At 38.3% G+C, this 23,406-nt stretch overlaps 1 protein-coding gene across 1 annotated transcript in view; it reads left to right on the top strand.

The window, feature by feature from the left end:
* Positions 1–23,406, top strand: part of SNTG2 (syntrophin gamma 2) — a 280,170-nt gene that overhangs the window by 513 nt on the left and 256,251 nt on the right. The gene's annotated exons all lie outside the window — the stretch shown is intronic.

Here is a 23,406-nt window from a genome sequence, read left to right as displayed (position 1 = left end):
GTTTAGTACCGCACTCGTCTTGGCATGCAGGGTTGTTTTGTGGAAGTGTAATTGCAGCGTTTTTCAGCCACTGTCTAAAAAGTTGCATTCGTTATAAAATAGTTTACTGGTGCTAAAATAAACAGTCGATTCATTTTTTGCCATGTCCTTCAAGCTATTTCAGTGACCACAATCTTGTGATTTATGAAGGAAAACTGTTGTCTTCCTAGTGTTTTATCCGCCGCATTATTTAGGAGTCACCTGCTTTCGGCCACATGAAGGATGACTTAAAGCCGCGTTCTCCTTCACAGTAATTTCATAACTTCTTTGACTCTCTGTAAGCTTGAGACAGAGGATAGGTATTTGGAAGACACAGGTGGAGAAGCAAAGATGCAATGTTTTAGATGATACCTGAAATCACAAGCAGGTACAACTGCCTGCAAATCTGTGGAAACAAATTGTTGTCTTGTCCTAGCCCACTTTTGCACTGCATGCATGTTTGCATCCCTCTTTTGGCTGTGTAGGAAGAGATGCAAACATTTCCTTTTGGGGTTCTCGAATTTCTTAAATTAAAAAGAAAATAATCGAATTACTATGCTGTAGGATCTTCTGTGTTGCAAAGCTGTTGCACAGCTCTTGATCTGCAAGACCTGTTCCTGAACTGTAAAAATAATTTGTGCAGCAATTACTTAAAATGTTAACAGCTGAGTAGGTTGTATGGCAGTTCAGAATATTTCAGTGTTAAAGGTGAGGAATAATCACTATCATTAGGTGAAATTTATGACTGGTATTCTTGTAGTGGTGTTAAATGCATACATTTAAGGCCAATAGGACATGCTGTTCCTTCTGATACTTAGGGGACTTCTGCTTGTGATACTGCCTGGAGCAAAGCTAGTCCCTGAATGAAGGAGAGCTGGCCCCTTGGGCGAGTGTGGTACGAACTAAAGGCTCATGGGCATACAGTTTACCTGGACCCTCAATGAGAAATAGGAACGTGAATCAAAATGTCAAGCTGTTTCAAATAAATGCAGAACACCTTTGCCTCACTTTCCAGGGTATTTGAAACATGATTGAAAGAATGCCTATATGCATAGTCTTAAAAAAAAAATTAAAAAAAAAAAGTCTTATAGACTTTAAGTTCAACAGGGACATCTTATGGCAGATATTCAGATATTTATTTAAATGAGTTCATAACTGCATAGCTTCCCAGAGATATCATGTACTTGTGCAGAGAAGTATACTCTTAACATCTTAAAAAATAAGGCCTTATTTTATGATTAACAGTGTGATAAGTGCTTGATTAATTGAGTTGCTTTAACACTACTGGAATCTGGGTCTGTTTACCTTGCTAAAATGAAAATCTAACATCTATTAGTATTAGTGAATGGATTGTGTTTGTGCAAGTTTTTCTCAGAAATAAGATATGACAACACCAGTTGCCATTTAACTACTAAGTATTGCATGCTGAGTCCAATTCATTGTTTGGGATGGTGGTAGCTAGGCAGTTTTGGTTCTTAAGGGTACCTTTATTTTATTTTTTTATCTTTGGAAGGATGACAGTTAATACTAGTCCTTGGAAAGTAGCTCAGCTTACTTTTAAATTGAAGACGGTATGCTATATTTGAAACATAATCCCCATTTATTTTATGTGTGTATTTTTAACACTAAGGGCTCTGTTAAGGTTTTTATTTTTGCAATGTGTCTATTAACTTCTTAAAGTTTAGTTGCTGATGTTCTGTTCTGTAGAACTGAAGTTTCAGTCAGATGTTGTCTCTAACGTTTTGATACTTGTCTCATTCTGGATCAGACACATGCTCGTATTGAGCTGATTTCATAAAGCTGTGTGTTTCCTTAATCTATAGTGAGCTTTTTGTTTGTATTTCTAGTATAATTCTTCCCCTCTTTGCCCCTCAGAAAATCTCAAGAGGTCAAATTCCCTAGTGATTGTTACCCACTACGTCAGCGTGTATGTGCCACAGTTTTACGTGAATTTTTCAGTCTCATTGTTCTTAATGCATTAAATACTGTGGCTTTCATTGTGTTACTAAAAGCATGAAAAGGAATGATAGCCTTGCAGTCACTCATACTATTGATATGCTAGATTTTTTAGAATGAAGAAATAAAAGTATATAGTTCATTGTTATGTATGAATATCTTGTCAGTAGTTTTTTTGGAATAGGGAATATTCTTTTAAAATTCTGTTATTTATATTACATGTCATCAACTAGTAAATTAAGTTTTCTAATAGCTTTTCTTGTGAATCTGTATGGAAGTTATCAGCAGACTTTTTTTTTATTTAGCAGAAACCCCAAGGAAAAAGGGATTGGGAACTTTTTTGGATGGTGCTCCTCTCTGGAGTTACCCAAACTGGGATCTCAGTAAGAGGACGAAGTGCAACACATGCAGATTTTCTGATCCTTTTCCCCCCCTTTTTTTTTTCACTATGTCTATGTAATTCAGATACTTGGGTAGAGGTCCTAATATAAATATTTCCTATTTATTTATTTATTTATTAAAGCAAGGCCTGGGGCATTGATATGTGTGTGTGTTTGGTTTTAAGTTTGGCACCCACCAACACAGAAACTTCCCGAAGGTGAACACTAGGTGTCATGTTACCACAAACATCTCTTCAGCTTGCCTTTTCCCTAGTCACCTTTTCAGGATCAACATTCAAGCTTGCCATTTTCCTAAAATAGATGGCCACCACTGATGTTCCGCACCAGTATTTTGGTAGGCTTGGACCACATTCAGCCATGCTACATGTGACCATAAGAAACACTGCTTGCTTCAACTTTCTTATGTTTGTTTATTTATTTATTTATTTATTTGTTAATTAGAAGTTATACCAGCACTTAGCATGGATTTCAAGTTTATTTCCAAAGTCTATCTACACCACAAAACGAATCAATAGGATATACTTACTAATTGAAGCTTTTGCTACCGCACAGTCATTTTTGGTTATAATTTATTGCTGAGCAAAGGCTGATTTCAGATTTTTTTTGTCAGGAACTGAGCTAATTTGACTCCTGATGTGGGGATGGAAAGCACAAGAAAACAGATGGTAGAGCTTCATGAGAGGGAGGGGGTGTCCTGGTATTCCATTGCGTGAATCCAAATGATTACTTATCAGTGCAACTTTTGTTGATTTCCCACTAATTTGGGAAGAATGTGTTTTTTATTGTTTTTTATTGTGTTTTTTTCCCCACTAAAAATCTGGAAAATAATATTTTCAAGATCCTATTAAAAATTTACCAAGCTTTTACTAAACATAAGACTGAAAGTTTTTTCACATTCCTTTACTCTTCAACCCTCCCCTCAAAAACAAAATCTGACTCCTGCTTCTATCTGTATGTATCTCCATGAAAACAGCTATCAAACCTATAAAAATCAGATTCAAGCTTACGGTTTTAACAACTGAATGGAAATAAGCCTTGTGCCCACCTGCTGCTCTGAAAAACAATGTCTGATCTCAGAAAAAGAACAGCGTTGGTATTCTCTTTACACCTCAGATCTGTGTTTCATATTGTAAGCATTTTTTTTTCCTGATGTTTTAAACATTTTATGAGATGAATATAAATAGAATGACTTGCGCTTGGGCATGCAGAGACTGCTGAGAATAGAAGTGGTAGCAGAGCTCAGCAGAAGGAATAGTGCATGACCGTGTTCCTACAATGTGGACAGCTAGTACTGCTTGTCCGTGACACTGTGATAACAGAGACAGCATGCAAAAATCAAACTGACTCGGGTTGGAAGGGGCCTTGGGAAGTCAGTGAGTCAAACCTGTGAGAAGCAGCGACAGTGTTGAACTACGACTTAGCTGCTCAAGGCTTTTCACATTGCATCTTGAAAACCTCCAAGGATGGACACTGTCTGACCTCCCTGGGCAACCTGCACCACTGCTCGGCCATTCCCATGGTGAACTGGGGGGGTGCTGCTAGGACCTCAGAAGCCATCTCTTCTCCAGGTTTGACAAGCCCAGCCTCTCACAGGGGAAGTGCTCCAGCCCCCTTGGTGGCCATCCATTGCCACTGGTCCAGTTTCTCAATATTTTTCTTGTCTTGGAGGGGACATAACTGGATGCAGTGTTCTGGAGGTGCTCTAATGAGCCTTAAGTAAAGGGAAGTGTTCAGGGTGATCTTGCCTCTGTTGATGCTGATGCTTCTAGCCTTCGTGGCTGCCGTTTTTTTTTCTTTGTTTTGTTTTTTTGGCCAAAAGCAAAGAAATGTTGATGTTGACTTCATCTGAAGTTAATATTCATTTACTATAAAAAATTTGCATGTTGAAGTAAAATACTTGGAACGATTTGCTCATCCTTCATATTACTGACGAAGCTGACAGTTAAAGCCAACAGAGGCCCAAGACGGTGCTTCATTCCAGATGCCATTTATCAGCTTCACTCATTTAATCCAGAGGTGATATAAATATTTTTTTTGCCTGTTTTAAGGGGCAGGCTGATTCTTACGTTTTGAACTCTGTACCCGGCTGTCTGAACTTTCTGTCTGAAGAACAGAGTGACTCCAGTGAGATCTGTTGTGCGGGAATCCTTCTGCCACTCCTTATTTATTTTTATCAGCAGGCAGATTTCTGTAATGAGATTAACAAACTCTCTAAAGGATATAACCTTGAAAGCTGGAACCCTTTAGCACAGCCTAATCAATATTATCTCATTTATTATCTCCTTGTGAAGTTCAGATTGTAGTAGGCACAAACCACGTTTGTAGTATTTAGAGAAGATCTGGGCAGGAAAATCAATGCAGAACCTCAGTTTTGTATTGTGTTTGAAGAGGTGTGGTGCATGCTTGCACCACGTATGCTACTGTAAAGCCATTAGCCTTACAATGCTTTCCCCTGCCATCCTGAACTTGCGCAACTGTTTATGTCTGTTGCTCTGGGATTTTTGTCTTTGCACAGTTTGTGTAAGATTTCAAAGTCAACAGATGAGTAAAATCTGAGGAGAAACTCAACCTGTGACTAGACACACTCGGTGTAACACAATCTGCTGGGGAAAGTGCAGCCGGGATAGCTTTCTTCACAGGCAGTTGTTAGCCACGCTGTAGCTGCGTTTCTTAGACTGAGTAGCCCAGTTTCATAGCACCTCCGTGGTTTAAAGCAGTGCTGACTTCCCCATTTTTGTGATGGAGCTGTGTAGAGAGGGGTTAATAGACACAATGAGGATCACAGAAGCAATCTTATCTGAAGAGGAATGAAACCAAAGCCTGTTGGTGTCAAATCTTTACTGTCAACTCGCGATCATTGTTCCTTGCCACAGAAAGGAATTCTAGTTGTTGCATCCTTTTATGGGGATTCCCTTTTTATGCCCAGTTTTGCTGGAGGACTAACAACAAGTGGACAAGGTTCAAATGGGGCTCGGAGAAGCTCATTCTCTCTGTTGTGATGAACTAGAAGTAGAAGCCTGTAGAGAAACGGTTATGTTGGCTACATTGTGTGTTCTGGTGGACAAGAGCTTCTTCAGTGATATTGTTCTGATTTATACTAACAGTTATTAACATCTGCCTGTAAACTGGAAAACTTAGAAACAGTAAAACACCACTGAGAGTTGCAGATTATGCTGCCAAGTGGGTGGGCATTACTATTCCTACTTTAGTCGTGGAGAAGCTAAAGAAATTTTAGTTAAGGTGTTGGGTTATTTTGTTTGTTTGTATTAAAATTTTGATTGAGTAAATTGTCTTTCAGTAATTTATATTTATTGAATACATGCAGAAACTTCCCTTAAGATTATATGGAGAATGATTTTCAGCTTTAATGTTTTCTTCCATATCTCAGTTAGGTATATTTTTGGGGTGCTTGAATAAGTCATGCACTATCCTGTCCCATCCAATAATGGATATGGACTTCTTCGAAGAATACTAATTCATCAAACTGAAGCGCATAAACATACTTGTTAATGCTGCTCATGTGCTCATGTAAATCAGGAGTCATATTTTTGTCCTTACTGAAAATGTCGGTTTGTAATATAATTTATATAATAGCTAATATGTAACATGAATATGTTAAACAGAAGAACAAGCATGCACATTAAGAGCTGTCTTAAATAACATGGGAGACAGTGATTAGTATTTATTTTGTGTTGTCTATGGAAGCTGTTTTTCGCTTCTAAGTATATGTAAGACTATTCAGTTTATTGGAGGAAACCATCTAAATTGTTCTCATATTGCTTATAAGGAGGATGCATTCATATTTGAAAACTTTTCATTGCAAGCATGTATTGCCATCTTCCTCTCGAGCAAAAGCTGTTCATTCAACAGGCAAAGAAAGAGATTATTTGTAGATTATTTGTTTGTTTGTTTGTTTTTTTCCTCTGGCTGCAGCTAAGACCTAGATACTGCAAGAAAATTCATGGGCACATATCTTTCCATGCAAATCTCATTTAACAGTATTAAGTCAAGTTTTTAGAAAGGCTTAAGGAATTACTTACAAGTGTGGTTGTGTTAATAAAATGCAAGTTTCTTTTGTACCAATAAAATATTCTACTCTCTTCAAGCAGGAATTAGAATCTAGTTTTATGCGCTTTGTCTTTTCCATTATTTTTTTATGATATCCTTCTGTCTTAGGCAGTGTTTTAGTAAACGTAATGTTAGTCATCGTTCTGCTACCCTCCATGAGCCCCAAGTGAATGGCAATATAAGGTTGTACAGCAATCCACAATATGGGCTAATTTTTAGAATACAGTTGAAGCATAAGGAAGTGTTGCCAGATCAGTCTGACATTCTTGTTTTGTGATATAGCTATTGCTTTTTATAAAATCCTTTCTTTTTCTAGTCTTAAATTGTCAGCGTATTTATCAGTTGCATCAACACACTGTTTTATACAAGTATTTATTGTACTTTTCATTTAAAAGATGGACTAATTACTAAGGCATCTGGTGCATCATATGGTGTATATGCTGGATGTGCTAAACAGAATAGTCTTTTTTAAATAAGAGAAAAGTGACATTGCATAAAAGGATTAGACTTTCAAGTGTGCTTTGAAGAGTTACTTTACAGTACTAAAATCTCCAAGTCTGTTCCGGATTTTGTGATCATTAAAGTAATCTTTGATTCTACTGGAAAAAATATGCATGCCTGTATGCATCTATACTTGTAATATAGTCAAAACATGAAAAAAAATACACTTTTCTGACAAGGACTTTATTATATATGGGAAAGTTATGTGATACTTCTTCCTGATGACTATCGCAGAACTGCAGCTACAAATACTTCTGTTTACAATTTGTAAGGCAAGGAGTTTTTACTGTCTATAGAAATTATGTCCTCCATGGTTATCATACACTAAATGAAGAACTTCTCAGTGTTCAGTCTATAGGTAATAGATACATGCTTAAGACAAACTCCATGCTTGTTTTACATTAGAAAATTACTGAATTCTACTGTAGCCAAAATTACTAAATGACACCAGTTTAAGGTTGAATTACTAATTTATCATATTGTGGCATCACCAAGGGAAGGATGACAGAAGTTGAATATGGATCAATTTATTCACTGTTTGCAGTTTTACATCTCTGCTCCCAATTGACTGAAATTAGATATGTATTATCCTTTTTACTTCAGAAGTTTCAGAAGATGAAGCTTAAATTTATCCAGCATATCTTCCCTTTTCAAAAACTAATTTCTTCATTGAAGTTAGACTTACAGAAATTTAATAGCTGTGGTTTTTGTTTTTGTTTTTTCTGTGTTAAATGTGGCATTGACAAAAACATGGCACTATCACAACTCAATTTCAGCAATCAGAACTGGGGATGTGGGATGTGCTGGTCTCAAAAGACTTTCAAAAAAAGGTGATCTTTTCCAAAAAATACTGATTCAAAAAAGAAAGCAATATGCTTTAAGCATCTCTCGCTTTGAGTGGGTCCTCCTGAGGATCCGTTTAATATCTTTATTAATGATACAGGCAGGGGGATTGAGTGCACCCTCAGCAGGTTTGAGGATAACACTAAGTTGAGAGGCGCAGTTGACACAACAGAAGGAAGGGATGCCATCCAGAGAGACCTGGACAGGCTTGTGAAGTGGGCCTGTGCAAACCTCATGAAGTTCAACAAGGCCAAGTGCAAGGTCCTGCATCTGGGTTGGGCAATAGGTTGAGAGCAGCCCTGTGCAGAAGGATTTCGGGGTACTGGTGGATGAAAAATTGGACATGAGCTGGCAATTTACGCTTATAGCACAGAAAGCTGCCTATATCCTGGACTGCATGAAAAGAAATGTGGCCAGCAGGTTGAGGGACTCCAACCGCAACTTCCACCCTTGTGGGACCCCACTTAGAGTATTGCATTCAGCTCTGGGGCCCCCAGCACAAGAAGGACATGGACCTGTTGGAGCTAGTCCAGAGGAAGGCCACGAGAATTGTCAGGGGCTGGAGCACCTCTCTTACAATGAAAAGATGAGAGAGCTGGGGTTATTTGGCCAAGAAAATAGGGAGTCCAGAGATACCTTTAGGCCTTCCAGGGGGCCTACAGAAAAGCTGGGAAGCAAATCTTTGTCAAGGAGTGTAGTGATAGGACAAGGGGTAATGGCTTTAAACTAAAAAAGGGTAAGTTTAGATTAGATATTAGGAAGAAATTCTTCACTCAGAGGGCAGTGAGGCACTGGAACAGACTGCCCAGAGAAGCTGTGGGTGCCCCATCCCTGGAAGTGTCCAAGGCTAGGTTGGATGGAGCTTTGAGCAACCTGGTCTGGTGGGAGGTGTCCCTGCCCATGGCAGGGGGGTTGAAATTCGGTGATCTTTAAGGTTCCTTCCAACCCAGACCATTCTGTGATTCTGTAATCTGTGATTTTAAAAGGGAGGTATTCCGGGAAACGAGTCTGAAATTTGAATTGTCAAAATGGTACCACAACAAGTCTGCTGATGTGGATTAGTGAAATGAAATTATTTAGATCTGCTTTACATACACAACCCAGAAGAGCTTTCTCTTGATCTTGACAGTCAGACAATATAAATTGTAGCTTGGAAGAATGCTTCCTTCTCCTGTCTTTTACCACCTGTAATTCAACCTTCAGAGAAAGAAAACAAAAATCAGAGTTCTGATTGTTACCAAGAGCAAACTTGCAGCTGCTGGAGTCATCTGTGACTAATACCCTCAAGAATATTTCTTTCAGACGTCAGGAAGTAGGAAACAATGGGTAATCTTGTACTGACTCTAAGTCAAAAGCAAAACGAAACAAAACCCTCAATCAACTTTGTTTTTATCACCTCTTCTTTTTTTAGTTTATTGTGTGACTAATTCAGAGGGGGTGGCCAGGAGCAGGGCAAACAAACTGCTTATATACCCCTCTATTTCTGTATTTCACTCATTTCTGCTCCTTTCTTCTTTATAATCATTGTGTTGTACCTCAAATGAAGAGTTTCTGGCTTTCTCATTAACTCAACATCTACTTTTCAGAGACACTCTATTTCATTGTCACACTGGTTGACAAGAAGTAAACAAAAATGGAGAGGGGAGAAATATAAAGAACAGAATCATTACTGGAGGAAAGACTTAAGGGTAGTTATGCAAGGGAGCGGGTGTGAAAGATGGAGTGAGAAGGTATCCAGGAGTTACCTAGTCCTCAGGATTGCCTGGTGTTTTTTTTCCATGTGATTTGTATCAGTGTGTAAAAGGGAGAGTCCATACTTCAGTCTGATAGCTGTGTTTCTTCCTTTCAGCTTTCACTAGTTTGACAGACTTTCAGAAATGTTAGTAAGGTTAACTTAATGTCTATTGGATGTAGGTTTCATAGCTAAATAAAATTAAATGTAGTAAACCTGCTTGAATTGACTCTGTAATTCTCATAATTCTAGTATCATTTTAATCTGTCCAGGGTCAATCTAATTCTGTTCTGCAAAAACATCTTGCTTCATCAATTTATAGCATAAAATGAAGACTTCATCATTTGAATTTTATAAAATTTCCCTTCTATTAATCTAACGTGATTCACTGCCAAGTGCCACAAAAAAGTGCAAAGAGTGCTTCATGTATATTTTTAAGCAATTAGTGTTAGTGCTGTCTGCTCTGGGAGAACTATAAAAATATTTTTTCTTTGAAAATTAGTTCCAGACTATGCAGCCCTACAAAAGTTATGACTTAGCGCAGTACGTCTAGCAGAAGAAAGATAAATAAAAGTAAAACAAACCCACCAGCATACTGCCATGGTTTATGGCACTGAGGTGTGAGATGAACATAATGTAGTTCTATAAATTCCTTTTGGTTGGAATTTATAAGTGATAAAAAGTAGACTGTTTTCTAGAGTATCATTATTTTTCAAGAATTTCTGTGAAACTTTGGCAAACCGGCTCCAGTCCAAGAGAGCATTACCAACATAAATTAAAAAGTCTTGTCCTAGGGAGGAGGGATCTTTTCCATTTAAATTAAGTAATCTAAACATTCTCTAAAATGGAAGATGAGGGAACATGATTTAGGGATAAGGACAGTGTTTCCTTCTACCTTACTGGTCTGACTGTAATTTTTGCTTTTATTTGTGGTGATGATGTTTCATGAGGAAGGCTTCTGCTCACTGAGAGCTAATGTTCTATCTTGTATTTAATTGGATGTGGTTTAAAAGAACAATCTAAGCAGAGTCTGTGTGCTCTTTATATGATCTGCAAGAAGTCCTCTCTTCAATATCATGGAAAAATTGTTGTCTTGAACATTATTCCACAGGATAAAAAATTAGATATGCTAATTGTAAATTGCAGTCTAAATAGTCACTTATCAGCTTGCTTGATATTTACAGATCAAATATCTTGTGGAACTAATTTCATGTTCTTATGTGAAATTAAGGTACTTTCACTAATGAGCTCTTACAGATAGTTTTTATGACTGTTTAGTTATCTGGAATTTAACAACTTGTTATAGTTTTTCAAGACATAATGGTCTAATCTTTCCACGGGTGATATTTAGATGTATAGCCACACCTCAAAGTTTTGTAGCTCCAGGCCCTCAGCTGCTTTATTTGGTAGTATAGATTTTACCACTTGGACTTGTCCTTCTCGCTGTGGCTGTCCTGTTCGTCAGTGACATTAACCTGATGTGCTCAGAAGTCTCTTTAGTCTTGCTGACCCTTTTATTCAGGGAAGTTAACAACCAGTGAGCTGACTAAAGAGCTGAGAAGGAAACTGTTTTCAAAACAAACATGTATTTATACACTCTGTGGCTTGCAGAACAAAGCATAGAACTGCAGTGGAAAATACTCCCTTCCAAAGAGTCTTTTTTTCATCCTAAGAAAGGTGCATCCATATTTTACCTTGGATTAGGGATACGCTTTTCAAGTGAATCTCATTATTGTCCATATTTACTGCCCTGCAGTCTGCATTGTAAAGTGGTTTGGAGTGCAACAAAGGTACATTAGGCATTGGTAAGTAGTACATCTGAATATGTTTAGATTTGTGGAGTAAGGCAGAGGCAGTGAACTATATGAATATCTGAGGTTTTATTTCAGATTAGCTATAGCCTGATCCTGACGACTGTCTACCTGTTAGTGGAGCTCACGTGCCCTAAGACCATGCTACAATGCAAACCGCAGCACAGTAAGTGGGAATGACTGGGAGAGATTTACTTCAGAAAATGTACTTCTAATGTGAACTAAAATGCTAGTACCTAGCAGAACTTCTTTCATCCTGAAAGATACTTCAGGAAGGCACCTGATTAATAGCAGCCACTAATGAGGGTTTGGTCCAAGGGACTATACAAGTCCAAAATAGAACCTCCCCGAAATGCTGATGGTAGAAAGGCTGGGTCCTTAATAAGGAACAGTTTTGCTCTGCAGATCTACTTCTTTTCATTAGTAGTCTGTCTGGACATAGTCTCAGTAAATTTCATTCTGTGTTCATATTCCAGCTGATTAAAGGAGGCAGCCTTCTTATTATCTGCTTTTTGTTGTCTCTTGTTTTTTACCCATTAGTGTACAAATGAGGAGAGTGCCTGTCTCTTCCTCGCCTTTGCCAGCTAAACTCACACTTTCCTTAGAACCTGCAAGCTCTAATACAGCATACGTAAGCTTCAAGCATACATAGCATTGGAGATCAGGCTGAATGAATAAATGTTGACAGCACTTTCTCTTACTCCTTATTCCTACTCTTTTCCAATTTTCTTGTGTTTGAGCAGGCCAGATTTTGAGTATTATCCTTAAATGTGCTGAGATACATGACAGAAAATATTTCCTCAGTTTGTGAATTCCATTAGTTGCACAAACTGAGGAACTTTGTAAAGCACAGAGCTTCTGCTTCTTGAGGTGGCAGAGCAGATTGTTAAAGAATATTCCAGGCAGTAGACATGGCTCATTTCTGAGGCATGGAAAACACCCTCTTTTTGCTAGGGGAAATTATTCCTAATTTAAATTAATCAACTAGGAGAAGTTAGGAAATAAATTAAAAATTGAGGGGGCATTAGACTTTAAAAAAACGTTTTGAAAAGAATGTGCAGGCTTTTTAAATCTGGTGTAGAGCATCTTTGCACAAGAGATAGCACCCACAATCTAGCAGTAAGGTAGGGCTTTTTCTCTCTGCAAAAAGTAATATATAAATATGACTGCCATCCCCAGTGCCCTAATGACTGAATTCACAGTTATTCTTAATTCCTGTTGCAGGTTGCCAAGTCTTACTAATATCTTGACTTTTAGTCTGCCAGTCGCTACTCTGATTATAGTGATAGTGAAGGGAAGTGAAAATATGGCACAGCTGTTGGTTTTGTGTGTTTGTTTGTTTTTCGTTATGAACAGGCAGACTTTCTGACTTTCTGAACCTGCAAAACTTTCTGATTAGATCAAGTTTAAGGGGAATAGGCATGTCTCTGATTTATGAATTACCTGTGTCTATTTGTAAACATTCCTCACCCGTTTGTCTGTTTTGATGTTGCACTTTGGTTGGTGCTTTACACTGCTTTTCTTGCTTGTGCTCTCTGGGATGTGCTTCAGGTTGGTAAGGTCGCTTCCCCTGCCTGCCACATGGCCACCCTGGGCTCCCGCTCACCTTTCCTGCTGGAGCAGCCAACTCTGGCTGCTCCCTGGCACCTGGAGCTCCAAATTGATCATTTATCAGATTAATTTTATTAATTTGCATTTCTGCATTCCTTTGGCTTTACTCTTTTTCTATATTTTGTTTGTTTGTTTTCCCTGCATTTAAGGTTTGTTCATACTTTGTTTGGTCTTTGAAGTAGGATATTTGCTCTGTGCAGCAGCTTTCTCTGTATCCGAAGACTATTAATAACTGAACAATAATTGAGACTATTAATTTTGTAGCATAAGCAGCATCCGTCTCCTGACTCCTTCAATCATGCCTTTTCTTTGCTCTTGACTTTCTTCAGTTGTCCTATATCTGTCTATAAAAATGCATCATTGATTTATGTTCAGCTTGTGATTTTCCTTAACCATCCAATTTCTTTTCTGGTGAAAGGGTACCAAAGTTTTTTGTAGCTGTTTGTTTGTGTTAGAATGTGGTTTTGTCTCCTTGACTCTCTTAGGTTGTTCTTTAGTATCTGTATTTCTAGCTTTTGGAGGGCAAAATACCTTTATATGATTGCAAAGTGAATGCTGTTCTTTTTTTATAGCAGCGATACCAGGTTCAATATTTGAACTACTTGTGTGATTTCCGTATTGCATGTCCCATAAAGAGTATTCAGAACCATACACACCAGCCAAGTCCACAGATCCAAACTACTCTTGTTTGCTTGGTGCATGTGGGAGGACCAGGATTATTAATTGCTGCTCAGTTTACTTCATGAATTGTGGGGGAGAATCATTCTGCTTAATTTTCTGCTTAGTTTTTCTTCAGCAAAGTAGACCTGGGAATTTGTGGTTCAGGAATCGGGAAGCCTTTCAGGAATGGAATGTCATACAGAATGCCACTGTCACCCACGTGCATGTATGTGCATATATTTTGTATTTTTCTACTTTGCCAGGGTAGAGCTAAGTGTCAGAGCTGGGACAGTCTGCCTCTTTAAAGTATCAGAAATATCTACCTTGTATGTGAGGTCATGATCCCCTGATACCTTAGATTTGGTGGCCCAGGGCTTTCTCCAGTTAAATTGTGGAATCCCTCTCCTTAGACACACACAGTCATCTGAGCAACCTGTTCCCATGAAGTTTCATGGTGAAGTTCAAGTTTAAATTCTAATAATTGTTTCTAAAAAGAAGAAAATAAAGAAACACAAGGAAATGAAGGCAACTCATCAAAAGTTGCGTTGTTTTACCAACAGCAGTCTTTTCCTTTAAAGGAGATCTGTAGAAGAGTACAGTTTTGGGGATTATGAAATGTTATTCATTCTCTCCCATTTTTTCTGAAGATTTTTTATTCCTGGAATTATTTTATGAAGGAGAATGAAGGAAGCCTCAATTTTGAGAGTAAATTAAATAAAGCTTTGGCTGTGACATCTATTTTCAAGATTTTAATGTATCTTTATACTAGTAAACAATGGGAATGATACTCTGTTTTGCTTTGACTTTTTTGCTACATGAGATTACTTTTGTAATGGTGAATTCTGTAGCTAATTAGGTCCAGTCTCTCCAACCAGAGTGGAGACTGGAAAGTTTAAATCTTGGTCTTACTTGCATAAAGCATCTTGTGGACACACATTGTGTAGGTGTTTTAGCCGCTGACAGCCTGATACAAAAGATGACTTACCCACAAAATGCAGAGCTGGTGTTATATATTGCTTTTGTGTATTAGTATGAAATAGGGAATGAAACGACAAGTTTTTCTTGTTTTGTGCTACTTCATTTTTTTGGCTAGTTTCGCTACACTTGATGATAAAATACAAACTTAAATACAATCTTGAAATTTGTCTGAGCTGCAGAAGTCTGTAAGAAAGGATTGTTATGATCCCTGTTCATCCAAGGGTGAAGAAACCATCTAACTGAGGGAAAAGTTTATTCATATGGTAATTGTTAGGGCAGAGATGCTACTTGTGCCAGATCTCATTCTCTTAAATAAACCCCTGCTTTGGTACATGAACTCTAATCTACTTTCAGATCAGAAAGGATTGTGCTAGAATTCTTATCAGAAGGCTGGACATTAACTTTTCTAAGTTAGAAGTTAATCTATAATTTTTGCTCAAATGTTTAACTATTCATTTCTTGAAAATACAAAGCTTGGTTTTGAATATACTGTTTACTAGTTTTCAAAACTGCTCGTAGAATAATTTTTCTCCGATTATTTTAAAAGTGAGAACCTGTTCATATAAGGACCTAGTGACTAGTGAGGGGCTGGAGGTTTTGTTGCTTCAACAGGTAAGACAAAGTACAGAAAATAGACTTAATTATAACTGTGAATCTCTTTGAGGTATATCTGGAAATTCTATTTTTTTTTTCCATTATTCCTTGCTAGAGTAACATAGGAACCAGAAAACCATTCTCAGCTCAAAAATAAAATAAATAACCTCTGTACTACAACCCTAACTCATTTATTTAGTAGATTCAAAGGAATCCTTGTAGTCTCCTGATCCACTGCAGCAATTACCTGCAGAACTTCTGGAGAAAATTCTCTCCCATAGGAAAAATGCAGCAATGCTGCTATATTTATGTGTGTCTCCACTCAAATACTGAAACTATTGCCACTGCTATTAATGATGGTGCTGGCAGAAGCATGGAGAACAAGATGTGTGTGTGTGGTTACAGAAGAACAACAACAAGGTGGAACAGTTTGCACAACTGGAGCACTGGGGAGGGTGGATACCAGCTCTTCAGGAGGGGCAGATGGATCAGGAACAGTTAACATGCTGGGGAAGATGGAGAAGGACGAGTTAGCTCGTATATGAAGGAGCAACTTAGATGTATGAAGCTTCTGCATGGGATGGAAAACAGGCTGGATGAGAATTTATGGATGAGGATCAGGAGAGGCCAATGAGGGTGACCCTGTGGTAGGAGTGTGTTCCAGGCTACCCGATCAAGTGAGCACAATTCAGCTTATCGAGGGAATTTATATCCCAGAAATCCCAGCTACAACACTGAAAGGTGTTCAGGAAAGCCAGCAGGTCTGTAAGCAGTAATATCCATCACAATACTCGGGATAAGTAGACTTTGCTGGATAAGAGCTTGGCTGAACAGAGAACTCATGACTAAGCTTCAATACAAAAATACAGCAAAGATGGACTACAAAGGAGGAATTCATAAAAAAAAAAAAGCATGGTTGTGTGGGAATGGTATTGGGACAGCAGAAGCTCAGCTAGAGTTGACTTGTAAGGGATGTGGAGGGCAGCAAGAGCTTCTACCACTGCACTGGTAATAAAAGACTAAGCAAGGAAAATGGGGGACTGTTGCTGATTGGGGCAGGTGACAGCGGACACAGACAAAGCTGAGGTACCTGATACCTTCTTTTTCTCAGTTTTCATCTGTTAGGTATCCCAGACCTCTGTGCTTTTCAGGATAGTTTGAGGAGGAGAACTACCTGTAGTGGGTGAGGGGCAAGGCCGAGTTTGCTTGCAAGAACTCATCCCGTACAACTCCATGGGACCCGACGGGCTACATCCAAGGATACTGAGAATGCTGGTTGATGTCTGTGCAAGGCCACTCTCTACCATCTTTGAAAGATCACAAACATCAAGAGAGCTCCTGGATGAGCAGAGAAATGCAGATGTTGTAACCACCTTAAGAACAGGCCTAGTGGGCCTGCAGGCTTTTAGCCTTACCTTGGGCCCAGCCAAAATCATGGATGAGTCCCTCTTGGAACATGTGAAAGAGATGTCATGAACATGAAGATGAAGAAGGTGATTGTGAACAGTCAGTGTGTATTTATCAAGGCTAAATCATGCCTGACCAACCTCATTGACTTCTGTGATAAAATAACTGGATTTGCGGATAAGGGGAGAGAGTAACAGATGTCATTCACCTGGACTCTAGCAAGGCTTTTGAAACTGTCTTCCACAATATTCTTGTATCAAGGATCCAGCCACATTATGGTCTGGATGGATGGACAACTGTGGGGGTAAGAAACAGACTGAATGGCTGGACTCTTGGGGTGGTGGTTACCAAACTCTACCAGTCCTGGGTGACCCTGCTTTGAGTAGGAGGTTGCAATGGAGATCTCCAGAGCTCCCTTCAGCCCTCAGTGATTCTGTGATCCAAACAGTCTATGTGGTATCTTTAACAAGTAAAATATAAGTAATACAACCTGGATAGGATTACAAAATTAAAATCTAGCACTTTTGTTATAGATGTTGTGCTAATAGTATAATAATGTTTGATTTTGTAGGTGAAAAAGAAAAGTCATGTTACATTGTGGAGTCTCCTTCTCTGGAGATATTCAAAACCTGCCTGGATGCCCTCCTGCGCAGTATGCTCTAGATGATCCTACTCTGCAGGAGGTTTTGACTAGATGATCTTCAGAGGTGCCTTCCAATCTCAGCCACTCTGTGATTCTGTGATTAAGGCTCTTGCTCCTTCAGAATTGCTGGAAATAAAATAGGACAAAATGAAATTTAAGCCCCAGACAAAACCTGAAAAAGCTACACAATAGAGTGACTGTTACTCCAGAAATGCCACATCAGACAGATGCTTTTTTGTATTAAAAAGTAATTAAGAATATTTTATTTTCTAATACAGAAATTTAACTTTTTTGGTATATATCAGTGGTATAGAAGAAAGTATTTTTTGCAGGCTAATGTTATGCTTTCATTTTTTTTTTCTGTAATGTGAACTGTGTGGTGCTTTTCTGCAGCAATTCATTTATTAAAACCTTGAAAATGCTGGCATTCAGTAATGAATATTTGTTTTCATATTAACAATTAGAGTAGACAAAATTTATTAAAGATGTATTATTGGGGACAGACAAAACTACATTTCAAATTCAAACCCAACATTAGTTTTGTTATTACAGTTTTTAATTACTTATTATCAGATCTTTTAAAATAGTATCTGAGTAAATCTGTCATGCTGTCCAGGATTTTCGTTTTCACAGAAGTACACAAATCATGAAGCAGCTGAACAGAATTTGGAAACTGGAAAATTTGTTTACTTTTTATTTTTTTTACTTTTTATTTATTTTTTTATTGTTATTGTTTCAAACCAGGACACAAAACCAGCAAACCTGGTTCATGACCATGGATGAAAAACTACTAATACAAGATGTAAAAGGAAAGAAATGGATGGAGCGAAATGTAGAGAAGAAATAGTAGGGGGAAAAAAAAAAGTGTGGCATTATTTTCAGCAAAACTTTTGTTTTTCCTTTTGAAACTATGGTTGTCTTGGTTTTCTAGATATAACTGAATTATTTATCTCAAGCAGTAAAAAGCAAAGCAGATCTCTTCTGTATGAAATGAAGGACGGATATCTGAGAAAATAAATCTGCAGTTACTTCACAACTTACATTAACAACTAAAGCTCCACTGAGAACAGATTTTGAACCGGTTGAGTATGGTCAGTGACCACCGATGACTTTTTTAATAGTCCCTTCCTCTGGGAACCTTTTCCTTACTAGGGATATATATATAATGTTGCATGTAAAGCTTGTCTCTAAATAGCTCCATACTCTTCAGTATTAGATTAAGTCCTTCTGTGTTAGGCACCAGGAAATGGAGCTTTACACAAATGAACATATTGTCCTGCATTCTCGGAAGTTTTTCCAGGCAGTTTCCAAGAGTGCCTGTTTACTGGTGTCAAAATTGCCTTCCAAACTATGTTAAAAGCTGGTTTTAGTGTCACGTTCTAGATTCAGTATACACTTTGACTCTTGCCTTTGAAAACGTTGAGTTCCAAGAGTGTCATGTTCTTTCAGATATATGTGATGGGAAGTCAAAGCAAGTTTTATTGTTTATTTGTTTGTTTGCTTTACCTTTTCATCAATGTTCTGTAGACAATGTCAAAAATCTTTTATTTTGGTTATTGCATGGACCTACTTCTGCAACGTAATTTATAGTAATTGGATTATTGAATGACTATACTAGTTATCAAGAATTGAAGTAATAGATATAGGCAGAGTAATTTCATGCTTTTCAGATGAGATTATATTACATTGAGGATAGGTCACAAATGACTTCATGACCGCCAATTTTAATTAACTGTAATATCTAAGAAGAAGGAAGAATCTTCCTAAATTGTCAATCTTAGTAACTTCGGTTGTTATTTTACAGCTAGCAGTTTTCTGCACAAAAGATTTTATCTTGTAATTTTTTTGACATATTTTCTTTTCATCATCTTTTCAAAATGCTTCTCTGTTAAACTGAGCTGTTCTTGAAACCGAAGTGGGTGATCTGCGAGACAGAGGTTGATTGTTCGCCAACCTGCCAGTCACTTTTCTGTTTGTGAGGGGACTGTTATTGAAGCTTTGATGCAGGCATCTTGATGTTTCGTCTGTGAAAGCCATTTAATGTGGCTTGAGATCTCTATAATAAGATTGATGAATTTTAGGGTTAAATATCAGGCATCATACTCCCTCTTCTAAACCGTGGAAATTTGCTCAAAGGCAGTGCTTGTGAAGTAGGCAGTGCAGTGCTTGTCGCTGCCTTAGTAATCTTCTTTCCAGTTACACCCCTTGCTAATTTCTTTCCCTTTAAATTAACATATGCACACCACTAAATTTAATATTTTCACAGTTCTAACTTGGGTTCTTCTAGACTCCCGTATCATTTATATAAATCACTAAGGCATGCAAGAAGCCTCGTCCCAGCATGGCACAAATCTGCAGAGGAACTCATTTTAATCACGACATGGCTCTGTGCTGTACTGGCTGCATCATGCTGACAGAGGTTAGCCTAGCTGTGGTGAAACTGCTTAATTTTCACAATTTAGAAGTCATAGACAGAGCTTACTTCAAAGCTGAGATAAAACACAGTGTAAAATCTCAGTCACAGGGTGACATTTTGCAGAGTTCTCGTGCCTTCGGAAACAGGAGAGGTGCATTTTGGCAGCAGTTGAGCGGCAGAGCCCTGAGTCTCCAGCATGACACAACGTCTCTGACCAGCCTCCGCTGGGGCCTCCTCTGCCCGTGTCCCAGGAGCCCCATTTCAGCCCGGACCTGCAACCACTGCCCCTGCATGAGCCATGCCGTCACTGCTTGGCACCGGCTCTCTTCCTGAGTTGTCGTTTGGGCTTCCTGCCTTGGCATTGTTGTGTCCCCATGCCTGATGTTCTGAGGTCTGTCTCCAAGACCACCCTCACTGCCAGCTCATCTCCCCCTGGGGTGTACCCCTTCCTCCTGCAGCTCCCTGACATCAGGTTCCCGCTGTGCAGGAGCTGACTGTGGCAGCTGGCTGGCTGCCACTGCTTTAGTAGTTGCCTGAGGCTGCATTTATTCCTGTACCAGCTGGTGTTTTTTTCCTCAGATAAGGTATAGAGTGGGATAAATGGCAAGCAAGCAGTATTGATTTTGTTTACATGTATAGAAAATATACGCAAAAAATACAACTGAATTAATGTCATTTTCTGCCCCCAATCATATTATGTTCTCTGAAGTTATGAATTTCAAAACAGTAGGACAAGAAGGGAAGGTTTATAATGAAAACCTTTATTAAGTACATTGCCAGTCTAGTAATCTTTGAGGAGGCTGTTTACAATAGCATTTCTCTTGTACATTATTACTAACTAAATGAAATAATTCAGATTGCAATAACAAGTAATTTTTGTAATCTAATCAAACCATTTCACTTTTGGAATGTGTTTCTTCTGGAATGTATGGACAACCCATTACCAATTTGGCAAGACAGATTTGTTACTTCTGGCTTCTCTGATAGGTGTCATGTTTCAAGCAATAATGAGTCTATAACTTCACTTGGCAGATTGTTTAATGATGTGGTGACTACAATATTTCCTCTGGTAGGGATGCTAATGCTATAGTACTGCAGCTTGAAGTGTTGCCTCTTGTTCTGTCATTAAGAACAAATGATATTAATCGTTTCTGATTCACTTTCAAATGTGTAACAGGACATTATAAAATAGTTGTCAACTCTATCATCAGAATTTGTTTCCAAACATGTCTGTGCTGTTCAGTAAAGGTCTGATAAAATGACAACAGTGGTTGGAGATAAGAAGTCAAGTGAGGAATATTTTGCCTCTGTGTTTCCACAGAGAAGCAATGCTTCTGGTTTCAAATCTCCTGTAGTCTGGAGGAAGCTTGACCAAAACCCAGAAGAAAGCAATGTGTATGTTTTATATCATTTAAATAATGGAAATTTCTACTCTATGAAATTTGTGAATAATACAGTGTATCTGTTTTAATAATTTCAAGTTGTTCTTGTAGACATAACGCTTTGAATTGAAAATTCACAAATTCATCATGAAATAGGTTGGGAGATGGCAAATGAATATGGGAAAGTTGGGGCTTGCGTTTGTTTTTTGTGGGATCCCAAAGGTAGCATCACAACAGTCTTACGGTTTTTAGCAGGAAATTCATTCTGAAACCTAGTAGCGTCAGTGACAATGTTGTATTAGTAATTGCCATCCCACTGAGATGAATGGTGATCCTTGTATGCTCTTTTCAGACTTCTTTTTTAAGGCTGCTTTGTCATTCAAAGAGTGTCCATGTTTGTGCTGGACTGCCATATGTTCCCTAGCACCATACAGAAGTCTTGAATCTTAACCAACAGCCATTCTGTGTGCAGGCACTGCAGTGTCTGACTGTCAGCTAGCAGCGTGGAGATACTGGAAATTACAGTGCAGATGAATTCAGAAAGTTGCATGTCACTCTTCACTGGATAGTAAAATAATCAGTTATTTTACTTGGTATGGAGAAGCTATGCCGTCCTCATTTTAAAGATAATTATATTGTGAAAACAGTTATTTGTAAGTATGAATACTGTTCCCTGCGATTGATAATGCTTCATTTTATGCTGAGTATGCAAACTTTTCATAACCTCCTATGATCAATGACACTTGGTTGAATGCTCAACTAAGATACATTTCTATCTTCCTCTTGTCAGGCTCATAAGACTTAATATTAAAATAAAGATAAGAATTTAGGAAATTAGCTACAGATGAGGAACGCCTGAAGCTACTCCTCAGCACTTTTTGCAATAAGTGACAAATAAGAAAGGGATTATGTCTCATTTTTGTAGGGCATACTCTGTGTTAGCATGGCTCTGCAGTCATGGTATGATTAAAGCTAAAGTCCACAGCGAGTGCTGAGCATGTAAGGCATCTGTAGCACAAATAAGTGTCAACGGGTAGCTGTGTGATGACACTAAATCGAGGATTTCAGGATTACTGACCCACATGTTGCATGTAAAAGAGATTAAACAGCATGGAATATGGTTAAGTAGGTGCAGGTATATAAAATGCATGAGAGAAATTCTGTGATACTCGTCTAGTGAATGCGATTAAAATTACTGAGGAAACATGCTGAGCTAGGTGTTCGTGTAGACCCTACCCTCTATTCTTCCAAACTTCTTACTAATTTTATAGCATTGTAGGATCCTGCTATCTATAATAAGATTCAAATCAGACAGACACTTTATAATTTTTCTGTTGTTGAGCAGGATAAGGCTGTAGAATCGGTCTCCTTGCTTGATTGAGGAGGGTGGCTTTTCTTGAGTTCCTGGCTTCAGGAGAGGGTTAGCAGCTCTGCATTCTCAGCTCAGTGCGTGTGTCCACCCGTCCTCTTGGAAAGACCTTCAGTATTCCTGTATTCCTCAGTATTCCTGTTTGCACTTTGGGGCATATCTGATGCTTAGTGTGCAGGTGCCTGGCAAGGTCTAACTTGCTTGCTTGCCTCCTTCTTGTACTAAAGAGGACCTTGGCGTCCCCGAGGTGCAAGAGTTGAGTCATGCTAGGACACTGAGTTAGGCTTACCCTTCTTATTGAGGTTATTTGCAGACTTTATCATAGTCTCCGTAAATCCATATGCCTTCTTTGAACCTGCAAAGTGTGTGTTTAAATACACGAGCCCCTCTGTTATAACAGTCTTGTCATTTTGAAGCAAGAGAAGTCATGCGTTGTTACCAAAATATCAGGAACAAGTACAAGTGTCCTTTTCATCTATTTTTCAAACTCAGATTTGTCTGGTTTAATCATTTAAAAAGGTGTATGCATATGTGTGTTGGGTTGGGGTTGTGTCTGTGTTGGAGGGAGCTGGGACATAATCATGGAAGTGGAAGGGGAAAGAGGTGAAGGAATCTTTTTCGTTTTGGAAATAATGTAGAGGTTATCAAGCTACCATTATGTAAAGAAAAAAATCACTAAAGCTTATGTTTTAGCTTTCAGATACAGTGGAATTTTCTACATTTATGTGAAATGCACTGGTGCAGTTTTGAAATACTGCTCTTTTTTTAGCTGTGAGTAAAGTTCTAAGAGCAAAGCCAAAATTCAGTTCTGTCATGTGAATAGTTGTATACTTTTTAGTGTCCATTGACTTCAGTAAGAATTGAAATTGCTTCCATTTGAGTATGTTACAGAATATGAGGTCTTTATATCAGAATGTTACAAAAACATATTTTCTGGGACAAATGTTTCTTAGGATTTATTTCTCTTCAAGAATGGCATATTTTGGAGACTAATCAGTTAGCCAGTGTCATCTTAA

The sequence above is a fragment of the Cygnus atratus genome, chromosome 3 (assembly GCF_013377495.2).
Source record: "Cygnus atratus isolate AKBS03 ecotype Queensland, Australia chromosome 3, CAtr_DNAZoo_HiC_assembly, whole genome shotgun sequence".
NCBI lineage: Eukaryota > Metazoa > Chordata > Aves > Anseriformes > Anatidae > Cygnus > Cygnus atratus.
This window is presented reverse-complemented; position numbering and strand designations above follow the sequence as displayed.